This window comes from Vicugna pacos, unplaced genomic scaffold (assembly GCF_048564905.1).
Source record: "Vicugna pacos unplaced genomic scaffold, VicPac4 scaffold_19, whole genome shotgun sequence".
NCBI lineage: Eukaryota > Metazoa > Chordata > Mammalia > Artiodactyla > Camelidae > Vicugna > Vicugna pacos.
This window is the reverse complement of record NW_027328740.1, coordinates 70,080,578-70,093,254: the sequence shown is the minus strand read 5'-3', so window position 1 is coordinate 70,093,254 and position 12,677 is coordinate 70,080,578. Positions and strand designations below refer to the sequence as shown.

Genomic DNA, 12,677 nt, shown 5'->3' with positions numbered 1-12,677 from the left:
GGAGATACAGTTGTAAGGTTTGAAATTGAGAATTACAAGTCCTCTCAAACTGTTCTTCTATTTCAAGTACGGTTTGGTTACTGAGATCCTCGAATTCCCATATGAATTGTAGCAGCAGATAGTCAGTTTCTGCAGAGGAACCCACTGGGATTGTGATCGAGTCCACGTTGAATATATGGATCGCTCTGGGGAGCACTGCCATCCCAAGAATGCTGTCATTTGATTCAGGAATGTGCGTGGTGTGTCTGTCCAGGTATTTAGGTATTCTTTAATTTTTTTCAGCATTGCATAGAGTTTACATTGGATTATTTTGCTATATATTTTGCCTTTATACTGAGGACAAGTGTGCAAGGTACCGGGATCAGAAGTGTATTGGAGCTCCGCAGCTTGCTGCCACCATGGACGCTGTGCTCTTGCTTCGCCCACTGTACAATGTTGCACAAAATAGGACCTAAGTAACTCTCTCTTGAAAGAATGATTATATGATTGCTGGATGATGCTTGAGAGTCCTTGTGATGATGTCTTTTTCCCAGAATTTCCCCTCTTCTTTACTATGCCCTTTCCCTTCCTTTCCTCCAGCCTGTGTTTCAGCCTGCCTGTGGCATTGATTTTCCTTGTCTGTGGACTCTTCCTTTCACTAGTTCGTGATAATGTTACATGTGAGATGTGGAAACTTGCTAGATGTCAAGAAAGAGGAAATCCATTGCATTCTAGTTTTTTTAGAGTGTGCTATTGTATTATCGATTGAAATGAAATCAGGCTGACCCATTGAGCCATCCCCTGAGCTCTTTTTGCCTTCCTACAGGTGATACTGCTCTCGTTGCTGCATGTGCCCTTCCCCCAGACTTGGTTTTGGGGTTGAGTAAGTCACCGTCACTGGAGCCCTCTCTTTAAATGATGAAGAGAACATTTGCTCTTTCTCCCTGTTTGGGGACTTGGATGAGATGAGGCAACAGATAAAGAATGGAGCCCCACCTCATTCTGACCCCCGCTCTTTCCGTTCCTTTCTCCAGGGGAAGAGTACAATTCAAAAATATAAAGATTGTGAACTAATGAGATAGACAAGACAACCGATCATTTATTAAATACCCTTTCATGCCAGAAACAAATGTATTATACACACAAAAAGCACATAAAATACGGTAGTACTGTGGTTACAAACGTGGGTCCGAGTTCGAGTCCTGGTCTGGAGTGACAAGTCCTGTGAGATGGAGAATTGGTAGGTCGGCTTAGCCTCTCTTGGACTTGTTTTCTGTCCTGCAGAGATGGGGCTCGCTAGGCGTCCCTCCCCCGTAGAGGTGCTGAGGGGTGTAAAAGACACGTGTAGGCAGACCGAGCACAGCTGCTCTTTCCTCGTAAGTGCAGGATAGCATCGCTTTTGCGGTGATGGCTTTATGACTGCACCCTGTAGACTCTCAGTGCTCCAAAGGGATGCCTTGCAGATTGGAGATGGGATTCTCACTTCTGTATATACCCAAGGATTGTGTTATTGGGCCTTGCTAATTTGACTCTATTCTTTAGAAAGTACATAATGTAGATATATTTTTCAAACATGCATGATTTTTTCTTTTATTATTTAGAGTTCTACCCTCTCATCTCTTGGTGTGACTTTTCATGGAATCCAGGAAACAGTCCTAAGCAACCTGCCTCTTCACACTTCTCCGTGGTGGTTTCCTTCCCTGACTAGAAGAGGGTTTTGCATAGGTAATTTTGATTGCTCCCCTTCTCTTGGAGACTCTCTGTTTTTCTGCCCATCTCTCACCTGTCCATCTGTCCATTTCTCTACCCACTCATTCTTCTGACTTGTTTCAATAAGCATTTCAGGCAGCTTACAGAAGAACAGGTACCAAATAAACAGGTGAGAAAATGGGGCCAAGTTCATACAGTGAGGCTAGGAGTTGAGCCTGTGTGAGAGTTGCCAGCGTGAGACACACGCCTCTGCCTTGTGACTTATAAGATAGACAACATCAATGTGCCTGAAGCTCCCAGCAGACACAGGGAAACAGGGTTTGTGGGAGATGCTCATTGGCTGTGAAATAAATAAGTGGCTTAGTAGAAGCCCAGCCTTTCCAAGTACTAAGGCTTAGGAGAATATTTTAGTGTCTTCCAAAATCAGATTATTGCATCTTTTCTTTTTCAGAGTTTTATGTATAGTTGGTTTACATTCTATACCTGGAAATTTCTCCAAAACTTCTGCCCACGTGAGTCCCATGACTCGGGAATGGGGTGGTTCTGCTCATTGACGGGTGTTGGCCAGAAACGGAAAATGACAGCCTCAAAGGAGCCTGGGATTTATCAGTTATGTTTTGTCAGTGCTGTAGATTTCAGAAAATGCTTTCACCTTTTCTTTCCATCTGAGGCAGCAGCGCGCTCTCTTACCAGCATCAGGAGCTCAGGGCCACGGGATGGTGGGGGCTGACTGCACTGCCGTCAAGACAGCTGAGCTAGTCACTGCAGGTGTGGTTCTTTTACATACTGCAGTTCATGCTCTTTACTAGAATGTTTCAACAGGGAGTTAATTAACTGAGTTAATTAACATTTTATAAATATGATGCTTTGTTGAAAAGACAGTCATAGGCAGAATATAAGTTGTGATCACTTTAAAAATGGTTTCATTACTGAAGTTTCAGTAGGAAAGATCCAGTTTATCTTATTTCCGCCTCTCTTTAAAAGTAACAAAGAAACAAGACAGAAAAAGCAGAGGATGATTTCTGTTCTTCCTCTCGGCTTGCAGGTGCCCTCACCTCCAGTGGCATCCATCCAGACACCAGCACTGACACTGGCCGTGCTCAGAACTGCCTCGGCCCTGAAGACACATCTGACAAATGGAAGGGGGCCGCGCCCTGTTACAGCAGGTGCTCTCACTTTGTGGGTCCTTATGTAACTGCGCGGTGTTATTCAGGATCGCCCTTTCTACACTTTGTGACGCTGCTGCGGTGTCTCCTAGTTATTTGTTTCTGTAAGTACTCGTGTAATTTTCCAATGTGTGGTACTAGACATCTAAAAATGCATTTTTCAGATGAAAAATAGTGTGTATTTAATATAAATGTATGAAAAAAGGGTCAAATGGATCTATCCTGGTGCCAGTACTCAGAGATAATAATTAACACATTAACATCTATTTTCTGTTCTTTTCATCAGTGTGTATTACCTCTGTCATAAAAACCAGCGAGCAATGTGTGCCTGTATACTGTGTGGAGACCTCCATTTTCCATTCGGCTTATTACACATTTTTCTACAATATTCTATCTCCCCTGGCATGATTTTTAATGACTAGTATAGCATTCTGTCTTGTGGAGTCCTCGTCCATTTTACTTTGGACTTAAATAAACTTTTAAATTCCAAGTATACTTAACTGAAATTCTGAAAAGAGATCTGTTGTGGTACCGAAAGTCCCCTACATCCCTTCCCCTTTTTTCCTGAGAGTAAAAACTGCTGACAATGTGGAGTATATATTTCATGACCTTTATGCCTGTGTCATATAAATAAACACATACATACACGTATATGAGAAATCTATGTCTATGTGTGTGTATATATGCTTTATTGAAAAATAAGGCCATACTATATGTTTTCTGCAGCTCGGTTTATTCACTCAGGTATATATCACAGACGTCCTCTCTCTCCAGACTCACCCGGTCCTTTCAGATAGAGTAGAGGGTTTTCCTGATATGCAGGTTTGGTCTCTTGTGTAAGGACACCTTTCGTGGGAGCGTACTGTGGACAAGGCCTTGGACCACGCCGAAACACCGGAACTTTAGTGCCCACAGCTCACCGTGATTTACCGCATCATTGTCTTGATGGTGGACACTTAAGTTTTCTCCATTTTCCACTGTCAGAAAGGGTGTTTGACTGGCATACTTCTTATACAAACATTCCTGTGATCTTGTATGAGTATTATTTTCGTTAAGTTTTCTGGAAATTTAGTCCTTGGATGTGACAACTACATAAATCACAGGCTCCTTTCAAGTGAATCTAGAAATTCCTTCTCCTGTGGGGCATGAAAAGATGTAGAATAACTTATGTAACCAATTCTCTATCGCTGGATATGATTTCACTTCAGCTTTTCTTCTCACCATTGTAAACAGTGCTGTGTAAATGCTCTGATAAGTACATCTTTTTGAACTGAATTTTTCTAAATGAAACGATTCCAAAATGTGGAGTTCAGCCTGTGTGTACACACGTTTTTCAGAGTTTACATATCCATTGACATGTCATCCTCCAAAAGATCGCTCACAGTTTGTTCTCTCAAAGATGGACACTAGCTAGAATATCTTTTAAAAATATGTGCCAATATGATGAGCAAAAGTACTTTTTCATTGTTTTAATTTGCACTTGATGACCAGTGAGGTATTGAGCATTTTTCACTCATTAGCCATCTGACTTTTAAAAAGTGAATGATCTCTTTTGTCCTTTGCACACATTTAAGTGAGGCAGCTTCTTGTTGCTTTGTGACAGCTCTATGTATATTATGAACATTAACCCCTTGTCTTCATCAACATGTACCAGAGAGCTTTTCCTTGTCATATTTTGCCTTTCATTTTGTTCAGTAGGTTCATTTTTGTTGTGGCCCAAAATAATCTTAAGATTGTAAATGTCTTCTTTTTGGGTTTTATTCCTGATATTATTCTTAGAAATACTTTCTTATAATGGTATAAATTTCTTCTGTAGGTTTTTTTAATCTCTAAGATGGAGATGATGATGGTACTTGTTATAGTGAAGAGAAGTTGAATTAATATGAGCAAAGAATTATATTCGCTGTTATTAGTACTTTCTAATATTCACATCACATTCTGTAATTTTTCTTGCGGTCATTATGACTGGAATAGAATTTGTTTTTTCCAGGGGATTCTCTGATTGTCCCAAGACAATTATTGAATTCCTACTTTGCTTTTTAACTTGAAATCCCACCTGTAAAGAATACTTATGTACACTAGAGTCTCTTTTTGAGCTCATGGTTTATTTTTATCAATCTTACTTTCTTACACTAGCACTATATCTTACATATTGTAAACATTTATTTAATATCTGACAGTGCGATTTTTTGATTCTCTTTTCGATCCCAAATTTTCTTGGTTAGTATTATGACTTTATTATTCCTGAAGAATTCTAATATAATTTTTCAAGTTAAAAAAAAAAAGAAGTGCTCTCGTGGGATTTTTTAGTACTTTTGAATTATCTTTAGGAGAACGTACATTTTTACAAAACTGCTTTCCTGCATACAAAATGTTGATGTCTCTACTTTCACACCTCTTACTTTACCCCACAGTACAGTCCTGTACTTCCTCCATGTACAACATGGGCATTGTTTTTGAGTTTATTCCAGATTATTGTTGATGTTTTTGTTAATTATTTAAGTCAGAATTTTTTGCTATTGTATATTTTAACTGTTAAAACTGACACCTAGGAAGGCAGATTCGGTTTGTAAATACTCACTTTGTAACTTCTCATTTAAAATTGTAAGTATTAAGTACTTGTTACAGAATCCTTTCTTTTCTGTTTTTAAAAATTTGTTTCCAAGATTCTCAAAATGGTCATAGCAAAGTAGTATAGGTGGGGACAGAGATGGAGAGAGGTAGTGTGGCTCATGTACAAACTGTGAGCACTTTCATGGCTGCGTTTACGCTGGAAAAGCCGCTGAAGAGTCCAGGATAAAACGGGTGGCTTTGTATGCAGTTGAAAGCCAGCTTTCTTGCCTGGTGAAGCCTGGTGGGCGTGACAGGTAGATGATCAAGGTCGAATGGAGGTTATTGGCTGCACAGAGCGCTGTGTCTGAGAACTGGAGAATATCGCCATGGGAAATGCTTGGTGCCAGGAACAAAGCAGAGGAGCTGGGGACCCTGTGTGTTAAGGAATTTCCAGCCCTCGGAGTGGGAAGATCAGACTCTGCATTCAGATCTGAGTTTGAATTCATCTTCTTTAGTTTACTTGTCCTCTGACTTTGGTCAAGCTATATACCCTCTTTCACTTCCTGTTTTCTTATCTCTCAAAATAGGAGAATTACAGCCTGCTGCTAGATTGTTTGATCAGGTTAAGTAATTAGTGTCTATAAGATGCCACGTACAGTCACAAGCTCAGTGAGAAATGGGCTGTCACCTGTTCTTCTGCAACTCAGTGCTTGACAAGACATGTGGGAAAGCCAGTCCCTAATTTGTGTGTGATGCAAGTAGGAACAAAATTAATGTCTTGCCTTTCCCTAGCAGTATACTTACAGCTTTGCTTCATTTACTTCTTTCCTCCTTTCCTTTCCCCTTTCCCATCCTCCACCAAAAGATCCTGAGACTCTCTCAGAATAGTAGATTCAAATTACTTTAAAGGTTGGCTCATCCTCATGAAATGATAGTAACATAAAAAAAATCTGTGCACATCCCACAATACATTGTATTTGATTTACACACACACGTGTGCACACATACACACACACAATCAGGCTACCTTCCACTTGCAGAGGGATAAGGACCACTTTTTCTGAGTTTTCACTCACTGAGCTTGAGAACAATGTCTCTTACACAGACTTTCACCAGGCTTCGTGCATGGTGTTTTTAATTGAATTTCGGCTTTGTGGCCATAGATATAGTCTCCTAATAGAAGAGAGAAAGTGGAGACATAGACATTCCGCTGAGATATTGGTGTCATCATATTTTAGTTGGAAAGGACTTAAGACAGCATAGAGTCGTAATATTATATGGGTGAGAATCCATGATGTTGTAACTTGGACAAGAACATGGACCTTCTGCCGTCTTGTCCACAAAGGTGAAGAGGCAACTGGGCAGGGGATGGTAGGGATCCTTCTTGCTTGAGTTCCATGTTCTTGCTAGTTTTCATTGCTCAGTTGCCTTTAGTTTATGTCCATGAGGCCTCTCATGGGAAGGTCACTCTGTCCTGATAGATTGAGTTTCTTATCAGCAAAAAGCTCTGGACCCACTCATATTTCCCAGAGTTTTCTGCTGACCTGCTGACACTTTATATAATTGAGACCTAAGAAACTACTGAATATAAAATCCTTATTGTTATTGTTTGCCCTCGAGTTCCATAGGAATGGGGTGCTGTCTCAGGCTGTCTAAAGCCAGATCTGAACAAAGATAGGGTGACAGGCTGTGCTGCTGGTCCTCCACAGTTGAAGGGGATTTCCAACTTAGCTTTATATTCAAGGCAGATGAGTTCAAATCTTGCCTTTACCAGTTATTATCTTTGTGAATTTGGGGAGAAACTGTACTTTTTTGTGTCCAAATTTGTTTATCTGTAAGTAAGTTCAGTATTTATTTTAAGGTTTCTGTTTTAGAATTGAATGAGCTAATACTCTCATTTATACCTAAAATAGTGATCTCATGGTTCTATGCTGGTGCCTTGGTAGTTGATTACTAAGGGACTCCGCAGTGAGATTGGGGGTGGGGGACCCTGGATAATAGAGCTTATATTCCAGGATATGCTTGTAAAAGACTGGATGTGCAGTGGATTTTTAGTAAATATCTACTCCTTTCCTAATCTGCATTGATTGTGTATATATCTTTATACTAATATATGAACAATTTTTATTGCAATTTAAATATCTTTGTAGTATTTACAATATCTAGTTATAAAAATACGTGAAATAAAAAGATTTGAATTTATTTTCTTTTCAATAAGCAAAACAAAATAAAATAGAAAAGAAAAAAGTTTTGAAGGAGTAGAAATAATTTTATTTCTGTGGAATCAATTCCTTGTAATAGGTTTTTTGTTCATGTTGTTAAAAAGCATAGAAAATTGATAGGTGGTGAAATACTGGAAATGAGGAAACAGTGGAGACATACTACCTCTAAGGCAGTCAATTTGTTACCAAGTCCAAACTCGTTCTGCTTGCTGCATGACAGGCCGATTAATCGGGAGATGAGATGTTGGAGTAAGGAAAAGAGACTTTATTTGTAAAGCTGGCAGACCCAGAAAATGGCATATTGTTATCCAGTAGAACTCTCTTCCCCAGGGCAGAATTCAGTCTCCTTTTATACAAAAAAGCGGCGGGGATGTGGCTGGTTGTTGCAAACTTCTTGCTGTATGAATTGTTTGTCCTTGAAATCCTTTGTTCCTGCAGCTGTCCATGTGGGTCAAATTATGGTGCCCCTGTAAAACCTCCAAAAAAAAAGAAAGGTTATTCACTATTTTACAACTTGCCATCTATACATAAGTGTAGAAGAGCAAATATCCTTAAAGATCAGAGCCCGGAGAATAGGCCCTCCTGGATATTTCAGGCTAAAGGCAACTTTCTTTTACAAAAGGTGCAGAGATAGCAAGTCTGAGCCTAGAAAACAAGGTACATGATTAAAGCCAAATGAACACATCTAACATGGAGTGAAATTTGTTCTTTCTATTACAATTTCTTTTTCTCCCTCATAAATAATTTTAGTAAGAAACATGAGCAATTTTTTTATTTTTGCTTCTTAATAAAGGACTACAACTACAATTTAGTGAGCAGGGATGCTGTGCGTGCCTTGGTGTCACAGCAAACTCTTGTTGGTGGTGGTCGACCCTGCAACATGCCTGATGCCCCGTGAGTGTTGGTGAGGGTCCCCCTAACCAGGGGCTCTATTCAGGAACCACCATATGCGCGTTGACCTCTGGCACCTCTTTTTCAGCTGCAGGAAATTTTTTCAGATTCTATGATAGAAAAATCACTCCAGCTAGGGATAATCAGGGAGTAAAGGAAGAGGAAAAGGGCTTGAAGTAGAGTAGAAGAGAAAGACAGAAGCTCAGGGAGCCTGGGGGCTTGGCAGCGCTGCCTCGGGAGAGAGAGGAGCAGAGGTGTGGATGGGACCGGCTACAGAACCAGCTCCTGCAGCTTTCCCTGCACCCAAGCCACACAGCTTTTAATAGGGCCCAGGACTCTCTCCTGGCTGGATGTCACCCTGGGCAGAACCTTGAGAATCGAAGGTAAGGGGTGGGCAGCACTCACCTAGGGGGTCACTGAGGACTTTGGTCAAGTCCACATTGACTTTTCCAGTCATGTGCCTTCACCTGTTCTTTATCTCAGGATCTGAGAAGCAGGAGCAAGGAACTCAGGGAGAGATGCAGGAAGATATCTGACTGTGTTAAGAGACGACAGTCACAGTGACACTGGGAGCGAAGACACTTGCAGCAAAGTAAAATAACTTCACAACCATTGCATCAGAGCTGCATGTGTGAGAGAGCCTAAGCCTGTCTCAGAGTGCAGGGGACAAGCGGAATGGAATGGTAAAATTAACACTGACAATTGAAATTTTGTTAAATAGCCTGCTACTTTTAATTTTATCACTTCAATGTATGCAGGTGTATTTCTATGAGCATTTATAGGTTCACACAACCCCACCAGCCCCTCTTGCCCCCATGGGGGATGGGATTTCTCAAGCACAGTGCCCCTCCTGCTTGCTTGGGCCACGCTGCGGGTCCTCACCTGGGGCCGGACTGCTACAGTACACTGAGTCCCCGAGGCACGGCCTGGGATACATGACAGGAACAACTGTGCTCTTGGCTGAGGGCCTCCATTTCCCCCTGCAGTGTAAGAATGCCGGTGACTCAGTTAGAAGCATGCATCCAAGCCGTCCTTCCGTGTCATCACCATCTAGAAGCGGTGCCTGAATCTTCTGAATTTCTGCAGAATGTGGTTTACAATCACCTTGAACAAGTGAGTGTGTGTCCTCTTTCAAGTGGAGGAGTTACTGCCATTTTCCTGGAACTTACTCACCACTAGTCCATCTGATTTTTCTGTGCTAGGATTCAGTATGGCCTGCTAATAACTCTGCAGTCAGATCTAGAAACCCTGATGAAGAGGATTATTTATTTTCTTTCTTTATATGATAGTATTTTACTTTCAAATTTCTGAGTTTTCAGTTCTTGGAGGGATGTTTTGGGGGTTGGAGAAACAATTTTGCTCTTACCATCTTTGTGACCTGTTGCTATATGCGTCTCACCTGTCTTCTGTCACTTGTGAGGCGGTTCTATTTTTGACCCTGTCCGGGTTGTTCATATTTTAAAACATAAAATCTGTAAAAGTACAGTCCCTTTTACTCTGAAGACATTCCACAAATACTCCTTTAATCTGGGTATGGTTTTAAGAAGACACAATAATTGGAATATATACTTGCAGGTTGCCAGTGCAAAATCCCCAAATTAATAGTCGAGCTTAACATCTAAAATCTTTCTAATCTACCATGGATTTGTATGGATAAGTGAAGTAGTTTGCTAAGAACTCAATCCTCCCAAGCTGATGCTCTGCCAGATGGTGGAGCTGAGGGACGAGGGTGTGTCCTGCCCTTACTGAGCTGACAGTTTCATGGCAAGGACCTTCACCAGGTGAAGAAATTGAAGTTTCTTCTAAGAACAGTGGGTCTGAAATGAGTCCAAAAGCGTGGGAGAGACACAATCACATTTGTCTCAAGTAGGGGAGAGTGGCTGTGGGGCCACCTGGGAGACTCATGAGTCCAGGTGGGCAGTGTTGTTGGCTTCCAATTGAGCGGTGGGACGGTCAGTGGGTAAAAGCGAACAGATTGAAGGCATGTTTAGATGGTAAAGAGGAAAGGATCAATGCTGTCTGTGAAGGTAGGATGGAGTAAGGCCCAGGTTTCTGGGTGGATTAATGAGTTAAATAATGGTCCTGCTGTGTTCTGAGGAGGGAAAGCAGCAGAGGGAGTTCTGGGGGAAAACTGATGAGTTCAGCTGTGGGTAAAGTGAAAGGCTGTTAGATGTGTGGTCTGGGAGCTCTGGTGAGAGCCAGTAGTGAGTAGGGGGCGGGGAGAGAGACTTTCAAATCATTTTGTCTTGTGAAAATACATACAAGAATGAGTAATGACACAACCCCTGTATATTCTGGATTTAAAACCCAGTAACATTTTGCTATATTGACTGCAGGGGTTCTTAATTTTTTAATAGAAATAAAATAAATAGAAACAAAATAGTGGAGTTAATGAATATCTTAGAGTTGATGTGTGTCCTTGTATGTATTTTCATACCTCATCTGTTTATAAACATAATCTACAAAAAGTTAACTTGCTTAGCATTAGAGTTAAACAGAGGGACGTGACACACTCTGTTGGTGGTTCAAGGTGATTTCTTGGGCAAATTATGTAGCCTCTCTGTGCCTTAGTTGCATCTTCTGTGACTGCCCCCATGCCCCTCATCACAGCTGATTTCCTAGACTTGAAGTTGGGAGGGAGGCTGCTGAAGGGAGTAAGAGGTGGCAACTGCTAGGGTCACTGAAGAGAGAGACAAAAACAGATTAAAGCCGAGAAACTGAGTGCTAATACCCTCAAAGGAGAAAGAATCCCTTAGTTTTTTGAGCCACTTAGCCTAAGAGAACGAAAATCATGTGGATCCAAAGCTCTTGAGCATATGAGTATTGTGGGTGGGAGGGTTTCATCAGAAAAGGGTTGAGAAAAGGCCTTTTGGTTTCCTTTTACGTTTCCAGTAAGGATGAGGCGCAGAAGAAAAACCACCCGTTTCACAGTAGAAGGTGCTGTTTTGTGCGAAACTGTCCGAAGGTTGGAAACCATTCATCAGTGGTGCTGGCAAAAGAAGAGACTTCTGGATTGGGTGGGGCACTTGCTGTGACTTCCAGGTGACCTGCTGGCTGGGGGCTGTGAGGCGGGCAGTAGGTTTGCAGTGTGACCTGGGTATAATCCCTGGCATTGAGGCTGCTGATCTGACTAGCAGAGCTGGGCAGACACCGTCCTAACGGGGCTGCTCGGGATGAGGCCTGGGACACCTGCCATGCTGAGGGCGAGAGGAGAGCTCCCCTGAGGTTGTGTCCCTGTGAAGATTAGAAACGTCCTCCTGCAGGGGAGGAAGAGCCTCTGAGCAGCGGGCCGGATGCACAGGCAAGACCAGCCTGAGCACGGAGATTTCAGGAAGCCGGAATTCATACAGGCCCGAACAGCCTTGTTCCTGAGAAACTGGAGGGAAAAGATGCTGCAAATGCAGGCTAAGTTCAGACACTATTGTGTGTCATGAGTGATAGGAAAAGACTGTTCAGGCAGCCACGAGAGAACCCTGTGGTTGTCCCAGTTGGGCGTCACACAGGAGGGAGGAGCAGAGTTATATACTTTGCCACTTATTAGCTGTGTGACTTTGAGCAATATCACCCCACTTCTCTCTATATATATCTACATCTGTAAAGAGACACAGTGACAAGCTCGTGTCATCAGAATGCTTTGTTTAGCTCTGATCCCCTTTGTCCAGTCCTGTCAGTGCTGCCCTGCAAGGTTCTGCAGCGGCTGCTCTTGCCCTGTGATGGGAGGGCATAAAAGGGCATTGTAGCACCCGAGGGCAGAAAGGGGTTGCTTTAAAAGCAGACATGTAGCCTCCTGCAGCTGCAGACCTGCAGGCAGTTTGGTTCATGGTCGTGGAGAGGACTTTGGAGGCCTTAGCGTCGTCTTAAGACTTGTTTTCCCTTGGGGACCTGATTTGCCTTTGCAGATTAATGTTGAAGATTTGGGCTTCTGGCAAAGCTGTTTTCAGAGATGGGTATATACGTAAAATATCATATAAAAAAAAATGATTTATTTAACGTGTGCGACTTTGCAGCTGTTGGGAAGAGCTGTGTTGGCCTGGTCTCCACGGGGGACACCAAGGGTCAGCAGAGCGTGCGGGAGGGAAGGCAGCCTGCAGTGCTTCTGCGGGGTGTTCTCCCCAGCAGGGCGCTCTGCTGAGTTGTCTCTTCTCTGAGTTTGGTT

General features: G+C 42.3%; 1 long non-coding RNA gene across 1 annotated transcript in view; it reads left to right on the top strand.

Moving 5' to 3' along the window:
- The first annotated feature begins 2,801 nt into the window (after window positions 1-2,801).
- Window positions 2,802-12,677, top strand: part of LOC140693532 (uncharacterized) — a 28,260-nt gene continuing 18,384 nt past the window's right edge. Inside the window, exons 1-3 of the long non-coding RNA XR_012069295.1 lie at window positions 2,802-2,959; window positions 9,005-9,204; window positions 9,508-9,634. This is a non-coding gene — a long non-coding RNA (uncharacterized lncRNA). The remainder of the gene's footprint in view (window positions 2,960-9,004; window positions 9,205-9,507; window positions 9,635-12,677) is intronic.